This window comes from Lepus europaeus, unplaced genomic scaffold, assembly GCF_033115175.1.
Source record: "Lepus europaeus isolate LE1 unplaced genomic scaffold, mLepTim1.pri SCAFFOLD_3_1, whole genome shotgun sequence".
Taxonomy (NCBI): Eukaryota; Metazoa; Chordata; class Mammalia; order Lagomorpha; family Leporidae; genus Lepus; species Lepus europaeus.
Genome location: NW_026909276.1, coordinates 3,985,140 through 4,004,356, shown reverse-complemented (window position 1 = coordinate 4,004,356; position 19,217 = coordinate 3,985,140). Strand labels below are relative to the sequence as shown.

The 19,217-nt window shown below is 37.4% G+C and overlaps 1 pseudogene; it reads left to right on the top strand.

The window, feature by feature from the left end:
* The first annotated feature begins 13,102 nt into the window (after window positions 1–13,102).
* LOC133755132 (antizyme inhibitor 1-like) lies at window positions 13,103–14,624 on the top strand (annotated as a pseudogene).
* Window positions 14,625–19,217: the final 4,593 nt, after the last annotated feature.

Sequence of the window (19,217 nt, the reverse complement as noted above, 5' to 3'; positions counted from 1 at the left end):
CAGTACTAAACTAGCCCTAGCCTTAACTCTATACATAATTTTCAGCCTAGTTGTAGTTCTAATTTTAAGCTTAGCCATAGCTAAGTCAAGCTCTAAACATAGCTCTTAGGCAAATCCTGTCACTAGCCCTATCAATAGTTGTACTCCATCCCTAAACACATTTATAGACCCAGGCATAGCCCCAAATCTATTTTTTTTTGACAGGCAGAGTTAGACAGTGACAGAGAGAGACAGAGAGAAAGGTCTTTCTTCCATTGGTTCACCCTCCAAATGGCCACTACGGCCAGCGCACTGTGCCGATCCAAAGCCAGGAGCCAGGTGCTTCCTCCTGGTCTTCCATGTGGGTACAGGGCCCAAGCACTTGGGCCATTCTCCACTACCTTTCTAGGCCACAGCAGAGAGCTGGATGGAAGAGGAGCAACTGGGACAGGACCGGCGCCCCAACTGGGACTAGAATCCAGAGTACCGGAGTCACAGGCAGAGGATTAGCCTAGTGAGCCACGGCACCAGTGCCCCAAATGTATTTCAATACCTAGCCCTTTTCCTCAACCTAACCCCAGCTTTATCCCTAATGCTAGATTAACCCTAGTCCTACCCATCTCCCTAGTCCTATGCATAAAGCAAACCCTAATAGTAGTCTTAGTCCTACCAAACACTAAACATTACATTATACCTAACCATAACCAGAAATGTCACCTTAAATATGCCAAGTTTCTAACAAATCTAACCCTAACCCTAACATAAATCTCCAATTCCTCTAGGCCAAAAACTCATGCTAACTCTAATCTAAAACTAAAGCCAATCATAGTACAGGTCAAAATCTTAACCAGGATGTAACATTGATTCTAACATTAACACTAACCCTATGCTCAATGTTAGAACTTCTCCTAAGCCCAAACCTCATGGTAAAATCTAGCTCTATTCTTAACCCTAGTTCTAATTGTAATGCTATATCTACTCCTACCCTAAATCATAGTGTTAACTTTAGTTATTACCCTAGTGCTACTCCTTACCATTTGTTATTCTAACCCTAGCAATAACCTTAACCCTAATTCTAACCATAACCTTAAATCTAAACCTAACCCTATTCCTGGCCCTAAACCTACACTAACCCTAGCTCTAAACTTAACCATGTCTCTAATACAACCCTGCAACAGACCTAGCACTAGCCCTAACCTGAACAATAACAGGTCTAACCCTACTCCTACAGCAAGATCTAACCATAATCATATCACTTAATCATAATCATATCACTAAATATAAACTTAGTAACTATTCTTGATAAACTATTAAACTATTTCTGGCCATAGCAATAAGTACTAGCACAAAAAAAATACTAAAATGGATAAAGTATTACATTGTACATCAATAGTCAGGACAAAGACTGATCAAGTCCCTGTTTCTCATAGTGTCCATTTTACTTCAACAGGTTTCCCCTTTGGTGCTCAGTTAGTTGTCACCGATCAGGGAAAACAAATGATATTTGTCTCTTTGAGACTGGCTTACTTCACTCAGAAAGATGTTTTCCAGATTCCTCCATCTTGTTGTAAATCACTGGATTTCATTGTTTTTGACTGCTGTATAGTATTCTATAGAGTACATATCACATAACTTCTTCATCCAGTCTACTTTTTTTTATTATTCTTTTTTTTTACGGCCCTGGCAGTGGGAACATGGAGAACCAGTGGTTCAGTCCCCACTTGCCTACTGCTGCCAGGGAATGGAGGGGAGGAGTACAGAGCCTGCCATCCGGGCACTAACACCAGCTGGGAGGATGGGAGGCTGTGCTGCTCCGCTCCTTGCTCACTCGCTCTATTCAATACACCAGTCTACTGTTGATGGGCATTTGGGTTGGTTCCCGGTCTTAGCTATTGTGAATTGAATTGCAATAAACATTAATGCACAGATGGCTTTTTTGTTTGCCAATTTAATTTCCTTTGGGTAAATTCCAAGGAGTGGGATGGCTGAGTTGCATGGTAGGGTTATATTCAGGTTTCTGAGGAATCTCCAGACTGACTTCCATAGTGGCTTAACCAGTTTGCATTCCCACCAACAGTGGGTTAATGTCCCTTTCTCCCCACATCCTCTCCAGCATCTATTGTTGGTAGGTTTCTGAATGTGAGCCATTCTCACCGGGGTCAGGTGAAACCTCATTGTGGTTTTGATTTGCATTTCTCTGATTGCTAGTGATCTTGAACATTTTTTCATGTGTCTGTTGGCCATTTGGATTTCCTCTTTCTAAAAATGTCTATTGAGGTCCTTGGCCCATCTCTTAAGTGGGTTGTTTGTTTTGATGTTGTGGAGTTTCTTGATTTCTTTGTAGATTCTGGTTATCAACCCTTTATCTGTTGCATAGTTTGCAAAACCATATGATTATCTCAATAACGCAGAGAAAGCATTTGATAAAATACAACACCCTTTCATGATGAAAACTCTAAGCAAACTGGGTATAAAAGGAACATTCCTCAATACAATCAAAGTAATTTATGAAAAACCCACAGCCAGCATCCTATTGAATGGGGAAAAGTTGGAAGCATTTCCACTGAGATCTGGTACCAGACAGGGATGCCCACTCTCACCACTGCTATTCAATATAGTTCTCAACGTTCTAGCCAGAGCTATTAGGCAAGAAAAAGAAATTAAAGGGATACAAATTGGGGAGGAACAACTCAAACTATCCCTCTTTGCAGATGATATGATTCTTTATTTAAGGGACCCAAAGAACTCTACTAAGAGACTATTGGAACTCATAGAAGAGTTTGGCAAAGTAGCAGGATATAAAATCAATGCACAAAAATCAACAGCCTTTGTATACACAGGCAATGCCATGGCTGAGGAAGAACTTCTAAGATCAATCCCATTCACAATAGCTACAAAAACAATCTAGTACCTTGGAATAAACTTAACCAAGCATGTTAAAGATCTCTACGATGAAAACGACAAAACCTTAAAGAAAGAAATAGAAGAGGATACCAAAAAATGGAGAAATCTTCTATGCTCATGGATTGGAAGAATCAATATCATCAAAATGTCCATTCTCCCAAAAGCAATTTATACATTCAATGCAATACCAATCAAAATACCAAAGATATTCTTCTCAGATCTGGAAAAAATGATGCTGAATTTCATATGGAGACAAAGGAGACCTCAAATAGCTAAAGCAATCTTGTACAACAAAAACAATGCTGGAGGTATCACGATACCAGGTTTGAGGACATACTACAGGGCAGTTGTGATCAAAACAGCATGGTGCTGGTACAGAAACAGATGGATAGACCAATGGAACAGAATACAAACACCAGAAATCAATCCAAACATTTACAGCCAACTTATATTTGATCAAAGATCCAAAACCAATCCCTGGACTAAGGACAGTCTATTCAATAAATGGTGCTGGGAAAATTGGATTTCCACGTGCAGATTCACAAAGCAAGACACCTACCTTTCACCTTACACAAAAATTCACTCAACATGGATTAAAGACTTAAATATATATCCCGATACCATCAAATTATTAGAGAGCATTGGAGAAACCCTGCAAGATATAGGTACTGGCAAAGACTTCTTGGAAAATACCCCAGAAGCACATGCAGTCAAAGCCAAAATTAACATTTGGGATTGCATCAAATTGAGAAGTTTCTGTACTTCAAAAGAAACAGGAAAGTGAAGAGGCAACTGACAGAATGGGAAAAAATATTTGCAAACTATACTACAGATAAAGGATTGATAACCAGAATCTACAAAGAAATCAAGAAAATCCACAACAACAAAACAAACAACCCACTGAAGAGATGGGCCAAGGAACTCAATAGACATTTTTCGAAAGAGGACATCCAAATGGCCAACAGACACATGAAAAAATGTTCAAGATCACTAGCAATCAGAGAAATTTAAATGAAAAAAAAATGTGGTTTCACCTCACCCCGGTGAGAATGGCTCACATTCAGAAATCTACCAACAGCAGATGCTGGAGAGGATGTGGGGAAAAAGGGACACTAACCCACTGTTGGTGGGAATGCAAACTGGTTAAGCCACTATGGAAGTCAGTCTGGAGATTGCTCAGAAACCTGAACAACGCTACCAAACAGCCCAGCCATCCCACTCCTTGGAATTTACCCAAAGGAACTTAATTTGGCAAATAAAAAAGCCATCTGCACATTAATGTTTATTGCAGCTCAATTCACAATAGCTAAGACCTGGAACCAACCCAAATGCCCATCAACAGTAGACTGGATAAAGAAATAATGGGACATGTACTCCATAGAATACTATACAGCAATAAGAAACAATGAAACCCAGTCATTTGCAACAAGATGGAGGAATCTGGAAAACATCATGCTGAGTGAATTAAGCCAGTCCCAAAGAGACAAATATCATTTGTTTTCCCTGATCGGTGACAACTGAACACCAAAGGGGAAACCTGTTGAACTGAAATGGACACTATAAGAAACAATGACCTGATCAGCTCTTGTCCTGACTCTTGATGTACAATGTAATACTTTATCCTTTTTAGTATTTGTTATTGTTGATGTTGTTGTTGTAGTACTAGTGGTTGAACTCTGTAATTAACACACAATTATTCTTAGGTGTTTAAATTTTAACTGAAAAGTGATCCCTGTTAAATTTAAGAGTGGAAAAAGAGAGGGAGGAGATGTACAAGTTGGGACATGCTCAATTGGACTTGCCTCAAATGATGGAGTTAGAAATGTACCAGGGGATTCCAATACAATCCCATCAAGGTGGCATGTACCAATGCCATCTCACTAGTTCAAGTGATCAATTTCAGTTCACAATTGATGGCTCTGATAGGTCTAAGAGTCAAAGGGATCACACAAACAAGACAAGTGTCTGCTAATACTAACTGATAGAATCAAAAAGGGAGAGAAGGATCCAACATGGGAAGTGGGATACACAGCAGACTCATAGAATGGCAGATGTGCTAAAGAACACTCTGGCCTCAGAATCAGCCCTTAAGGCATTCAGATCTGGCTGAAGAGCCCATGAGAGTATTGTAGGCATGGAAAGCCAAGATACCATGGAAAAGAAAAAAAAAAAGAAAAGAAGACCTAAATGAAAGATCTCTGTGCGTGAGATCCCAGTGGAAAGAACGGGGCCATCAAAGAAGGAGGTACCTTTCTCTGAAGGGAGGAGAGAACTTCCACTTTGACTATGACCCTATCGGAATAAGATCAAAGTCAGTGAACCCTAAAGGCTTCCATAGCCCTGGCAACTCATGACTAGAGCCTAGGGAGATTACTGACGCCATGAACAGGAGTGTCAAATTGTTAATTCAGCAACAGAAGTCACTGTATACTTATATCCCATGTGGGATCTGTCCTTAATGTGTTGTCTAATGTGCAGTGATGCTGTAACTAGTACTGAAACAGTATTTTTACAATTTGTGTTTCTGCGTGGGTACAAACTGATGAGATCTTTACTAATTATATACTGAATTGATCTTCTGTATATAAAGATAATTGGAAATGGAAAAAAAAAACAACCTGGTGTTATATTGGAAATGGCATAGAAAATTAATTTATTTTTTAAAAAAATATATTATGTAGGATCTCTGTCTTTAATGTGCTGTACATTCTTATTTAATGCTTTAACTAGTACTCCAACAGTATTTTTTTTTCAGTTTGTGTTGCTATATGGGGGCAAACTGTTGAAATTGTTACCTAATATATACTAAACTGATCTTCTGTATATAAAGAGAATTGAAAATGAAAAAAAAAAGATTTAAACATAAACTCACAAATTATGTTAGCCATGCTCCCTTCTGTTTTTGGTCCATCAACTTGTCTTCCAATAGCATCATGATCATCTACACTGTAGGTCATTCCAACATGACCAATCTACTCAATGTCAGTAAGTACTGCTCACTTTCCTCGGTGAACTCCATCATGGAAATATATTTCATTCTCAAATTGTCTCAAAATGTCTTCTTTGTAGGAATCATGCTGCTCTCCAGTGCATACGTGGTGATTCTCTTATCTAGCCAGCAGAAGAGGTCTGGGTACCTTCACAGTATAAATATTTCCCCAAGAACCTCCATAGCAACAAGGGCCACCCATACTGTGCTGCTGCTTGTAACTTTCTTTGTGATCATATACTGTTTGGATATCATCATTTCATCCTCCTCAACCATGTTGTGGAAATATGATGATCCAGTTGTTCTGGATGTCCAGAGGCTTGTGGGAAGTGTCTATGCCACTGTCAGTCTCTTGGTGCTAATTAGTTCTGATAAAAGAATAATTGCTATTCTACAAAATGTGATTGATATGATATCAATTTCAAAAAGCTGATGAAACAAATCTTTTGAAAACATAATTTTTATCATCTGTTAAAAATTCAAAACAGGATTTTTAAAATAAAATTTAGATGAGATGAATTTTACTTTTATTTTATTTTTTTTTTACTTTGACAGTGAAAAAGACTATATGAGTCTCTTACTTCAATGTTGTCCATCTGCTGAAGTATCTTCCTCATGTACTTTACTAAGAATTTGGGAAAACAAATTTTTCCCTTTTTGTTGTGTGGTCCTATGAAGGTTGTTTTGATACATAATTCCTAGGTCTTCTTACTTTAGAAAGTAATCTAAATTTTCTTTTGTAAAGGCTTCTTAACTAAGGACACAATTCTGCCTTTAATGAGTTTCTCTATGAATTGCTAATATTTATTTCTGTTTGAGACTATATAAACTATGGGAATTTTGTTCTTTTTTTAAAAGATTTAGTTATTTCTTTGAGAGTCAGATTTACACAGAGAGAGGAGAGGCCAAGAGAGAGGGAGGTCTCCCATCCAATGGTTCACTCCCCAATTGGCAGCAATGGCTGGAGCTAAGCCAATCTGAAGCAAGGAGCCAAGAGCTTCTTCTGGGTCCCCCACATAGGTGCAGGGGCCTAAGGACTTGGGCCATCTTCTACTGCTATCCCAGGCCATAGCAGAGAGCTGGATTGGAAGTGGAGCAGCTGGGTTTTGAACTGGCACCCAAATGGGATGCTGGCACTTCAGGCCAGGGCATTAATCCACTGTGCCACAGTGCCAGCCCCTGGAATTTTGTTCTTGTTTCTATAAGTTATCATCCTTTTTTCTCACTTAATTAAATCATCTTTCTCTTTGATGTTACAAGGTATGGATATTGTTAAAGAATTTTTTCTTAAAGTTTTACTTTTTGTCAAAATAAATTTATTTTCTTATCATATTTATTTTATTTTATTTTATTTATACAAGTTTCATTTATTTCATATGGGGAGATTTAAGAATATCGTGATGCTTCCTACCCTACCCTCCCTCCTACACATGCTTCCACCTTTCCTCCTCCTTCCTACAATAAATTCCTGATCTCAGGTTTACATGATGAGGTTTACATCTCATCAATTTTGGAAACTTACACAATAAAAATGATTAGTATATTGGGCTTATTGTAATTTGTTTATTTTCTGTATTCCAGAGAAACAGCTAGATTTTTTCATTCATTTTTTTACATTTTACATTTTTTACATTTTAACCTTTGTATATGTATATTAATATTTTAACATATGTAGATTTTCTCCTTTATTTGTACTAACTGTGCTTAATATTACAGTTCATTACTCTTCTGTCTAGCTTAGTCTAATGTTTAACCCATGTTTTATATTAAGTAGTTTCACTATATTTTCTGTTATTTACTCACTCATTTGCAAATAGTGCTTTTACACATGTAGTCTCTTGTTATTTTCATGTTATTTTATTTTTTGTGATTCTCCCATGTCCATTGTATTGACTTACATGTTTTCAATACAATCCACAAGTCTGAAGCTTATATGATGTTGAAATTCATTTTGATAGCTATTAGCTATTTCTTGTTTGAAAGATAATATAAAGATTGATTCTCATATGACTGAGATAGCACTTTGGAATATTTATGATTCATTTTCAAATTCCATTTACCCCCTGCAATTTGAACAACTCATATAGATTTGTAATATTTGTGATAAATCTTGTTTGAATGGAGAACTTGCTTCTTAGTTTGGTTCTTTCCCTGGACCATTTTCTTGGTTTACTTTTATAGTTAGGGAGTCCTCAGAATTTCTTTCCAACTTTATTGGGCATTTTAGTGAATCTAATAGCATTTGAGGATTTTACCTTTCTGCACTAGAAACTGTTAAACTACAAAACATTTTGCCCAAAAAGCACAATTATAAATGGTATACAAAATAATAATTCACACAAATTTTCTGTAATAAACAAACATGTCTCATGAGAAATCTTTTTTTTCCTTTTCATTTGGAACACACTCCTCTTCCCCAGTGTACTATGGGGTAATGATAATTTGTGGAATATGATTATCATAATACTATATAACCAGTTCTATATTTTATACAACTTCTGCAGTATTATACTTGGTTGTGAAGAATAGTCCCTATGTACAAGTTCAGAATTACTATTTTTCTGTAAGATTAAACTAATATTGGTAAGATTATTTATGTGAATTCAGAATTTTATTTTCAATCATCATTTTCCTCATTAGCACTTCCATGAATCTACAAAAATAATCCTTCCCTGTTTCATATTTAAATTGTGTTAATTTCAATGATCTTAAGGAAGTGTACATGTAAGTACATATCACTTGTGGTTACATTTTACTTGATGGTTTCTATTGTAATTATGGTGCCCAGAAAATATGATCTGCTTGATTTCTGTTTTGAGAAATGCAGTGACAGATTGTATACTTAATGTATCATTCCATTTAAACACTTCAGATCTGGTTTCTGAAAAAGAAATTTACCTTTGATTACCAGTCAAAATGTTTCCAGTTAATTCTTTTTTGTTTGTTTTTTTGACAGGCAGAGTGGACAGTTAGAGAGAGAGACAGACAGAAAGGTCTTCCTTTTGCCATTGGTTCACCCTCCAATGGCTACCGCGGCCCACACACCATGCTGATCTGAAGCCAGGAGCCAGGTGCTTCTCCTGGTCTCCCATGGGGTGCAGGGCCCAAGCACTTGGGCCATCCTCCACTGCACTCCCGGGCCACAGCAGAGAGCTGGCCTGGAACAGGGGAACTGGGACAGAATCCAGCACCCCAACCGGGACTAGAACCCGGTGTGCCAGCGCTGCAGGCAGAGGATTAGCCTATTGAGCCACAGCGCCGACCTCCAGTTAATTCTATGTGTACCCAGTCAAACTTTGAAATAAATTACTTGGGTCTGGTGCTGGAGAGTAGTGAGTAAAGCCACCAATGGCATCACATGGGCACTGGTTTGAGTTCTGGCTGCCCCACTTCCCATCCAGATCTCTGTTATGGCCTGGGAAAGCAGTAAGAAAGTGCTTGGGCCCCTACACTCATGTGGGAACCCCAAAAGAAGCTCCTGGCTCCTGGCTTTGGATCAGGCAACTACAGCCATTGCAGCCAACTGGGGAGTGAACCAGTGGATGGAAGACACTTCTCTCTCTATCTCTTTTTCTCTTCTCTCTGCCTCTCCTTATCTCTCTGTGTAACTCTGCCTTTCAAACAAATAAATCTTAAAAATAAACAAGTTACTTAATATTATTTACATTCATGTAGTTCATTCTTTGTTGCCTATATATTGATTGATTTTTGAATGAATAAATGAAAATGACTGATTTGGTGTTGGTTTTTCTCTCTTGATATAATTGAAAGTATATCTTTTATTCTTTTTCAATGAATCTTTACATTATTAATTTGAAACTTTTAACTGTTAAATTCATAAGTTTTGATGGCTTATAATAGTGCTAACATTATATGTTCTGAAAATTAACTCCTCTAATTTGCCTATTTTTGTTCATACCATCTTCAAACATCATTTTATTTGTATTCATTCTTATTTATTGTATATATATTTATATATAGTCCATCTTAATTAAATATTGCTAAAAATCAGCCATGAAGCTCATTTGATCTGTTTGCTAATTTCGAAGTCAAAAGGCAACATGATGAATTTTTTGAGGTCTGTAAACCATCAGTTCATACAACAACTATGAGTATTATAGTTGTTGTTCAGTATTATAGTCCTAGTCACCTTGCATTTTACATCCTACAAGTGAGGAAACTTTGTGAGTCATTCATTCATTGAGCTACAGTATTCTTCTATATTGAAATTTCAATTTTCAATACCAAGCACCAAAAAGAAAAACCTATTTCGATGGGCTACAACAAAAAAAAGTGGAGGCAGATATTATGAATGGTATAAATGAAGAAATTGATACATGAAATGACTTATAATGTCATATTGAAAAGATTTGTGGAGAATGCATAATATGAAAAATATATTCATGATTTCAAAATAGTTTTACATCCAAAAATAACTTGTATTGAATCCCATTCAGCCAGGAACTTTTCAAATTACCTTTGTATCAAGTAGACTAGTATCTACAAATTTTATTGAATCTGTTAAATTAATTAAAATTAAAATAAAAAGAAATGAATTATGAAATCATTAAAAGGTAAAAATAAAATATTCATTAAAAATCCTTCCACATAGAAAAGTCCATGGCACCATTGCTAAGTATGTGTCCATTAATACAGCTTTACCATTAATAGGTCATTAATATTCTGTATCTTCCATATGGCTATGTATTGTTTGTGCATTGGACTTTATTTTGCCAAATTTTGCCATATTTGGATATTTTTAGCTATAATTTTTCAAATATTCTGTCTCTCCTCCTGCACTCCTAATGGGAATCCCTTGATGTGTATGTTAGTACAATTGATGTTATACTACAAGAAGCCTGAGATATGTTTATTTGTTTATTTATTATGTCTTCTACTCAGACTAGACAACTTCCTTTGCCTTCTCTTCAAGTTCACTGATTCCTATGCATTCTCATCTTCAAATCTTCATCTATGCATTCTCATCTTCAAAACTGAAATTGGAATCACTTCATAAATAGTTCTATTGCATTTGTCATTTCCATGATATTAGTTTGGTTGTTTCTTCCTGATAATATGTTTTAAAAATCTTATCATTAATTAATTAATATTTAAATATTTTGGTTAATAAGTAACACTTGCACAGTTTTGTGGGACACTGTGCAGTATTCCAACACATGCACACAGTATAACCTTGATAACCAGCCTTTCCATTTTCTTAGCTGCTTTTTGATGTTTGGAGCCAACCAATACCTCTTTCTTACCCAATCATCTAACTTGAGGGTTTACATGCAATGGTAATCAAGTCAGCATATACAAGACGTTCTACAGTCCCACCTTCACTGAAGCATTATTTTTTGTTTACATTCTTTATTGGTTCATACATCTTTCTCCAGCTTTCCTTAATGATTTGTTGATAATTTCATTTAAATCACTAAGCATTCATAGGACATTTAACTAAACGTTTTGAAAAGTAATTAATTTATAAATTTACTTTCTTAAGGACAGTTTGTGTAACTTTAACTGAGTCATAATTTCCTTTTAAAATATTTTTAAAATTTTTGCCTAGAACTGAACAGTTCAGATTTCCTTGCATATCAGACTTGGGATAGGCTGCAGTCACACATTTTTCTGTGATTCTATCAAACCATTTTACAAAATATATACTCTTTGTGTGATCACAAAAGTTTGATGCATTCTCTTTAAGTCAGACTGTGACTTCATGTTCTCTCCTCAAAATGACATTTATGATGGATGTTCAAATGAGGAACCAGTTTTCTCAGACTTGGCTGTAACCATATATTCCAACTTACGAGATGATTCAGTGTGATGATGGCTTGATGAATCTCCCTACCTCAGCATTTCACGTCTCATGTTCAGTTTATTCTGTGTAGTATGAAAGTACGTTCAGGGAAAAAGAAAGATTAACTCAGGATCACATAGAAAATCTGCAGTAAGTTAGAGATGTTCTTGTAAATAAGAACAGAGTGCAATGGAACACACCAGAGAACTTTAACTAAGGATGTTTGTAGATGTGATTTAGAATTTAAAGGATATATACACTGCTATGAAATATTCACTCTAAAATGATTTATTGTTATGGAACTATAAAATAAGTACCACTATGAGAATATTGTTACCTAGCAGTCCAGGAGAGGGAGTCATTTAGGAGTAGAATGAAAAGTACAGCTGGGGGAAGTAAATGAAATTGAGGTCTGTTTTGAAAGAAAATTCAATAGGAGTATTTATTAGTTGAGCATTTAGTGTTGTTGGAATTTAGAGTAGAAATGTGAGTACCAGACATTTAAACGTCAGACAGTGAAATGAATGAGGCACACACAGGGAGTAAGTGTAACAGCAGATGTTTATTATAGCAAAGGAGAGTACACTCTCTATGAGAATATGAGCTGGCCAACAGGCTGAGATTGAAGGCACTGAGTTGCCTAAGGACTATATGTTTACAGGGCTGGCTGTTTGGTGAGTGGCACTCACCAAACAGAGTTTTCCTGAAATCATCTGCCATGTAGGCCATCTGGCCATTATTGTATCTATATACAGATTCTAGGTGAAGGTCAAGCTTGCAATTTTTTTCCTCAGCTTCCTCAATTAGCACCTCTATGTCTCTTGTCTCAAAGTCAAGGGAAAGGACAGGGAGATAAAGACAGAGGAAAGGAAAATGATACTGAGACCACAACAGAGTTTAGGAACTTACTTTTCTGTTTCCCAAATTAAAGTTTAGCTATTTCCTTCAAAATGAGAGAGAGAAATTGGATAGAAAGAGAAAAGGAGAGTAGGAGAGAGAAAAATCAAGGGTCAGGACAGGTAATTTCGGAGCTTTCTATTAGACATAGTAATGAATGTGTTATGTGAAGAAGTATTCCCCCCACGTCGTTCCTGCAGCCTATGGCCCAGGCCACCTTGGGTATTTCTGCTCAAGGTAACCACATCCCTCTTTAAAAATTCCGCCAAGGAAGAGAAGATGCTTTACCTGACTCTTTGGGCCATTATCTCATGGCGAACTTTCTGACCAAGTATACAGCTACCCAGAGGGCCTAGGAGAAGTGTTGTATAGAGAGCAGTTTGACTTCAATGCTGAGCCACCTTGGGAACCTAGCTGATGATGGGGGGTTCCATCTCCTAACTTGTCCATTTTGTTGCATATTCTAAGGACCCAGACATAGGGTTGGTGGTCCGTCTCTTGTTTTTCCTGGTCTATGACTTTTGGCTTTGTGGAATACAGCTGAGATGAAAGGATTTATTGATGATGCAAACTACTCCGTTGGCCTGTTGAGTGAAGGAACAAACCTTGGAAATGTTATTGATAACTATGTATATGAATATACCCTGACACGGAAAAGTGCATTTTTGTGGGAGATCTTGGAAAGATTGTGAAGAAACACAGTCAATGGCAGAATGTAGTGGCTCAGATTAAGCCATTCTATACAGTGAAATGCAACTCTGCTCCAGCTGTACTTGAGATTTTGGCAGCTCTTGGAAATGGGTTTGCTTGTTCCAGTAAAAATGAAATGGCTTTAGTGCAAGAATTAGGTGTGCCACCAGAAAACATTATTTACATAAGTTCTTGCAAGCAGGCATCTCAGATAAAATATGCCGCAAAAGTTGGAGTGAATATCATGACATGTGACAATGAAATTGCAGAAGATTGCCCATAATCATCAAAATGCTAGTCTTACTACACATTGCAACAGAAGATAATATTGGAGGTGAAGAGGGTACTATGAAGGTTGGCACCTCACTGAAGAACTGTAGGCATCTCTTGGAATGTGCTAAGGAACTAGATGTGCAAATAATTGGGGTTAAATTTCATGTTTCAAGTGCTTGCAAAGAATCTCAAGTATATGTCCATGCTCTGTTTGATGCACGATGTGCTTTTGACATGGCTGGAGAATTTGGCTATAGCATGAACATGTTAGACATTGGTGGAGGCTTCACAGGAACTGAGTTTCAATTGGAAGAGATTAATCATGTTATCAGCCCTCTGTTGGATGTCTACTTTCCTGAAGGATCTGGTATTAAGATCATTTCAGGACCTGGCAGCTACTATGTGTCTTCTGCATTCACACTTGCAGTTAATATCATTGCAAAGAGAGTTGTTGAAAATGGTAAACTTTCCTCTGGAGAAAACACCAGAAGTGATGAACCAGCCTTCGTGTATTATATGAATGATGGTGTTTATAGTTCTTTTGCAAGTAAATTGTCTGAAAACTTAAAATGCCATTCCAGAGGTTCACAAGAAATGCAAGGAAGATGAGCCTCTGTTTACAAGCAGCCTTTGGGGTCCATCCTGTGATGAGCTTGATCTAATTGTGGAAAACTGTCTTCTTCCTGAGCTGAATGTGGGAGATTGGCTTATCTTTGATAACATGGGAGCAGATTCCTTCCATGAACCATCTGCTTTTAATGATTTTCAGAGGCCAGCCATTTATTACATGATGTCATTCAGTGATTGGTATGAGATGCAAGATTCTGGAATTACTTCAGACACAATGATGAAGAACTTCTTCTTTTTGTCTTCTTGCGTTCAGTTGAGCCAAGAAGACAGCTTTCCCACTGAAGCTTAAACAGGCACTAAATCTTCTTTAGATCTGAAGTTGCAGGTTAAGCTTGTCTGGTCTACATTCCAGTGTGGGGGGAAAAATTCAAACAATCTTATTTGTTAATTATCTTGGAAACAAAAATGGTTAGTAATAGCCAATTGGGGCCAGATGAAATAAGTTTTCATCTATAATTTATTGGGGGTAATGGGAGATTTAGATAATGTATCCAGATTTAAACTTACCAGTTTGTTCTATCCCTTAGGTGTTTAAAATAAAATATGCAACAAAATGGATGACTTAGTGGAGATGGAAGCCCATTAATTGGGTTCCCCATTAAACCGTTTACATACAAGTACACAGTTTTTATACTAAGGATTCATGTTTAAAAGTCTTGTAAAGTTAATGTGTTTCTCGCAGATTTATCAGATGTCAGTGGAAGACGACCAGTGTGATTTCATTAGATATGTTTAGTGTATTTAGGATGTGTAAATTTGTGCTTTGAACTGTAGTTAAATAAATGTAAAATTGCATCATAGTATTTGTTGTATTTGACTTAATGTAACCCTTGTATGATTGCAATAAAATTTTGTGTAGATTTTACTGTTTTTTCAGGCTAAAACTTTGGGGAAGGGGCTAGCTCGCAATGGTAGTTTGGGAATAGATGTGTATATGGACTGTTGTTGAAGGTTATTCTTTTTTTTTTTTTTTGACAGGCAGAGTGGACAGTGAGAGAGAGAGACAGAGAGAAAGGTCTTTATTTTGCCATTGGTTCACCCTCTAATAGCCGCCGCGGCTGGCGCGCTGCGGCCGGCACACCACACTGATCCGATAGCAGGAGCCAGGTGCTTCTCCTGGTCTCCCATGGGGTGCAGGGCCCAAGCACTTGGGCCATCCTCCACTGCACTCCCTGGCCACAGCAGAGAGCTGGCCTGGAAGAGGGGCAACCGGGACAGAATCCGGCGCCCTGACTGGGACTAGAACCCGGTGTGCTGGTGCCGCAAGGCGGAGGATTAGCCTGTTGAGCCACGGCGCCGGCCAAAGGTTATTATTCTTTATAGCCCATTTTCAGTTTAGCTTGGATCAGAACTTTTTCAGTTATTTAATTAGTAATTTAAGTAAAGTGTTTGGTAAATTCTTGTGAAGCTCAGATTCGTTATGGAGAGTTGATGTGCAGTAGTAGGCATGATGTTAACAGTTTAACACCAAAAATGTTAATCTTGAGTAAGCCAGTTGTCATCAGTGGGTGTTTCTGTATAGATAGGATATATAGAATACCTTAGTAAGTTCTTGGAATCACAAATCTTTTGGCTGAAGTGGAAGATTCTATTAAATATTGGCTAAATGTGGGGGAAGGGAGATAAAATTGCAGAAAGCTGTAGAGCATGAAAATGTAAAGAAGGGCTACACCTCTATCCAGAAACCTGAAGCTCTTTTGCATGGGATATTTAAATTCAGAGTGGAGGGTGGGGTGAAGCACACTTACTTTCTTCAATTTTCTAATTTCAGTCATTGCAAGTTTAGGCTTTTTTTTGGTTTTGGTTTGAACTATTCCCTTATTTTCTTATTTCCCATTTGTTCAGCTTAGTAACTGCTTTTAATACTTTTTATACTAAATCTTCATGGTGGTTAGGGGAAGGGAGTTAGCATCACTAATCTGACAGTTGTTGCCAGGAATTTGCTTTGTTCACTGCTAGTATATTAGTAATCCTAGATCTCAAAATCACAATAGTAATAAGCAACAAAGGTCATTTTTTCCTAACTTACTCTATGTTTGGATGTGGAATTTCTGTCCCCCAAGAGGAAATGTGACTTCACTTTGGTGCCGACAGACAGAAAATTCAAACCGTGCAACATAGGAAAAGTTTGGAATGCACTTAATAGCTATTTTTTGCACCTTGATTTCAAGGTGGAAAGAAGTTAATCATGAATCTTTAATAAATATGAATCTCAAAACAGTAGGTGCTTACTATTTTTGATTTGATTATACCCATTTGAATTTCATGGGTTCTATTAATGAAAATAAAATTAGGACCCCAAAGTCCTTGCCATTTAATTCCCTTGGACTTTTCCAAGGGGTAATATTTATGGAATTTTATGCAAAATTCCAAGCTGCATTGCAACATTTTTCTTTTTATAAATCATAGCAAGGAGGAGGAATTGTTCCCTGCCTTCTTTACATGTACACTGTTGTGGTCCAGAAATGCCAAACCTTCTAAAAGGTGGTACAGCTTTTGAGTTCTTGACTGCAGAGTTGAGCTTCATGGTGTGTCAATTTTGCTATGTCTGTCAGAGAGCTGTTTTATGTGAAATAGCTAGGAGTTGCAAATATTACATGGGAATGATTTGGTAATGTAAAAAAATGTCTGTGTTGTATTTTACAGACTGTTTGCCATAAATCTGAGGTTTGAACCTTGTATTTCAATTTGGTATGCTAAAACAGTTCATGAATTAATGTAAAAATTTTTTTTTATAATATTGTAATCTCAGTTCAAGATTTAACTGAAAATATATGACCCAAATGATTTCTGCATAGTAAAATGAACTGTAAAGGTGAAAAAAAGAGAGATTATTCTGAACATCGAAGAGAAGCTGATGATTGAGGTTGGGCTGTAGATAGACTTTCAGATGGCATCATCATTCACATGACCTTTAAAGCTGTGAGACTGAGTGAGATTCCCTGGGGAACAAGTGCTGATAGAAAAAAAGTAGGAAGGCAAGTAATAAGGTTTGTTGCATCCCGCATTGTACAAATAAAGCAAAGCCAAGCAAGTAAACAAAATAAACAGACTAATGGGCTTTGAACAACTTACCTGAAAACTTCCAAAGGTTGATTTCCCTCATGTAATTTGGGAACCTACTGATCAAGGAGTTGCCCCGGAAAGAAATGAAAATATGCAAGTGAGAGATGTCAAAAGAAAATATGAGTATTGGAAGTGAGGAGCATGGTAAGACTATGTCATGATGTATTTTAGAGGAAGAAGCTTCTGTGAGTCAAATGAGAGAGCCAGTCAAAAAGGAGTCACACAGAGAAAACATGATGAGAATAGGGAGGGAGGGAAAAGAGAAGGGAAACATCTCTTTTCTATGAGAGAATAAAGTTGTGGCCACATATCAGGCTTTCATCAGGCCTGCTGCTTCTTCCAGGCTAATATGATTGATTCTCAATTCCTGAAACATGCTCAACTGTTCCCACAAAAGCTGAGAAACAGCAAGAGCCCAAGGGCTGTTTGAACACACGCTCATAGGTAAAGCATTTGAGCCATCTTGGCATGTCTGTGGTTCCTCATGGGTTCATTTTCCAAATACACTGCTCACAGTAAGATTTGGGTGTTCAAAATGTGACTCAAATGATCCTTATGACCTAGTAGATTTTCCAGGATCTCCCAAATGCCAGCAGTGTCATGTTGGAATCTGACTGAAGGCATTATGTGAGGAAGATGCAGAATAGCAATACTCCTACATCTCTACTACTTTTTCTTTTGAATTCTTTGAAATACTGTGTGTATTAATACATTGATGTCTATCTCATTTGGCTGCATTGAATAACATGAGTCCTAGTGGTCCTCAAACTAGCCACCTTTGAGTGTGTGCCTCACATGATGTCCAAATTCTCAGTATTATGAAACTTCAGATCAACAATCCTCACCTTACCCTTTCTCTAAACAGCTTAAGATATGCAAAATGTGATATTTGAGAATTTCTCAATCACATTTCACTTATTAGTATGAGTCTTCCCTGAGTTTGTCCAAATGGGATTGATAGTTTCTTCCTCCAAATCCCTATAGAACTTCAAAAAAGCATGTAACTGCATTCATTGTTTTCAATAATAGAAGGTTGTTTTCAATCATAGAAGGTTGTTTCCATAACAGCTTCTCCCACATCATTGTGAACTTTCATGCACTTTCATTAATTTATCTCTCATTCAAGGATTTTTGGTGTGTTCTGGGTCCTGACTTCAGGGAGGAGGGATGTCTGTTCCTTGCACTTGATCATGTATGACACCCTGGAGAGAGACTCTGAGACATTTATTCTTAGACAGAGAGGAGACAGGCCTACTCTACGTGCTGTCTTGGGTTCCTTAGTGGCCTGTATATGTGGCCTATGTGAAGGGGAGAAGGACGCTATATATGTAAATAGCACAGGCTATTATAGCCACAGTATCTCTCATCTGGAGACTACTTTACTTTACTTTACTTTAGTAGTGGAACTGTGACCAGAACTCAAAGCTCCTGGTCACCTGTCTAGTATCTGCTTGACCACAATGTCAGAAATGAATTGGAAAATTGTGTTCTTCATTGAACACTTCTTTCTTCAGTCTAGTTCACTTCTATGTTTCAGTCACAAACTTGGGAATGAGAAGTAATCTGAAGTGATCCCTTTTTTGTAGATATTGTAGGTAAACAAGAAGTCACAAACATCAATTAAATTATCACAAAATTTGACATTACAAATTCCAATATCTGAGAATGAAAGTTTAGTGGACTGGTGATTCAGATGGCAGAGTAGGGAGGGAGCTTACTGCTCTGGTCTAGGAGAAGAAGTTTTACAAAAATGGAGAGTGGCAGTCGCAGGGACGAGTTAGGGAGAAAACATCAAGGGAAATTCTACACAAATTAGAGGGACACAGTGGATCTATGTGGATGGCATGGACACCTACAACTCAGGAACCCAGCAGCCAGGAGCCTCTGCACCAGTGTTGGAGAGTGAGTTATTTAAGAAGATTGGAGCTTTTCCTATTTGAACCGGGAAGAAGGTGACTTGGAGTCATCCTCTAACAAGAGAGTCCT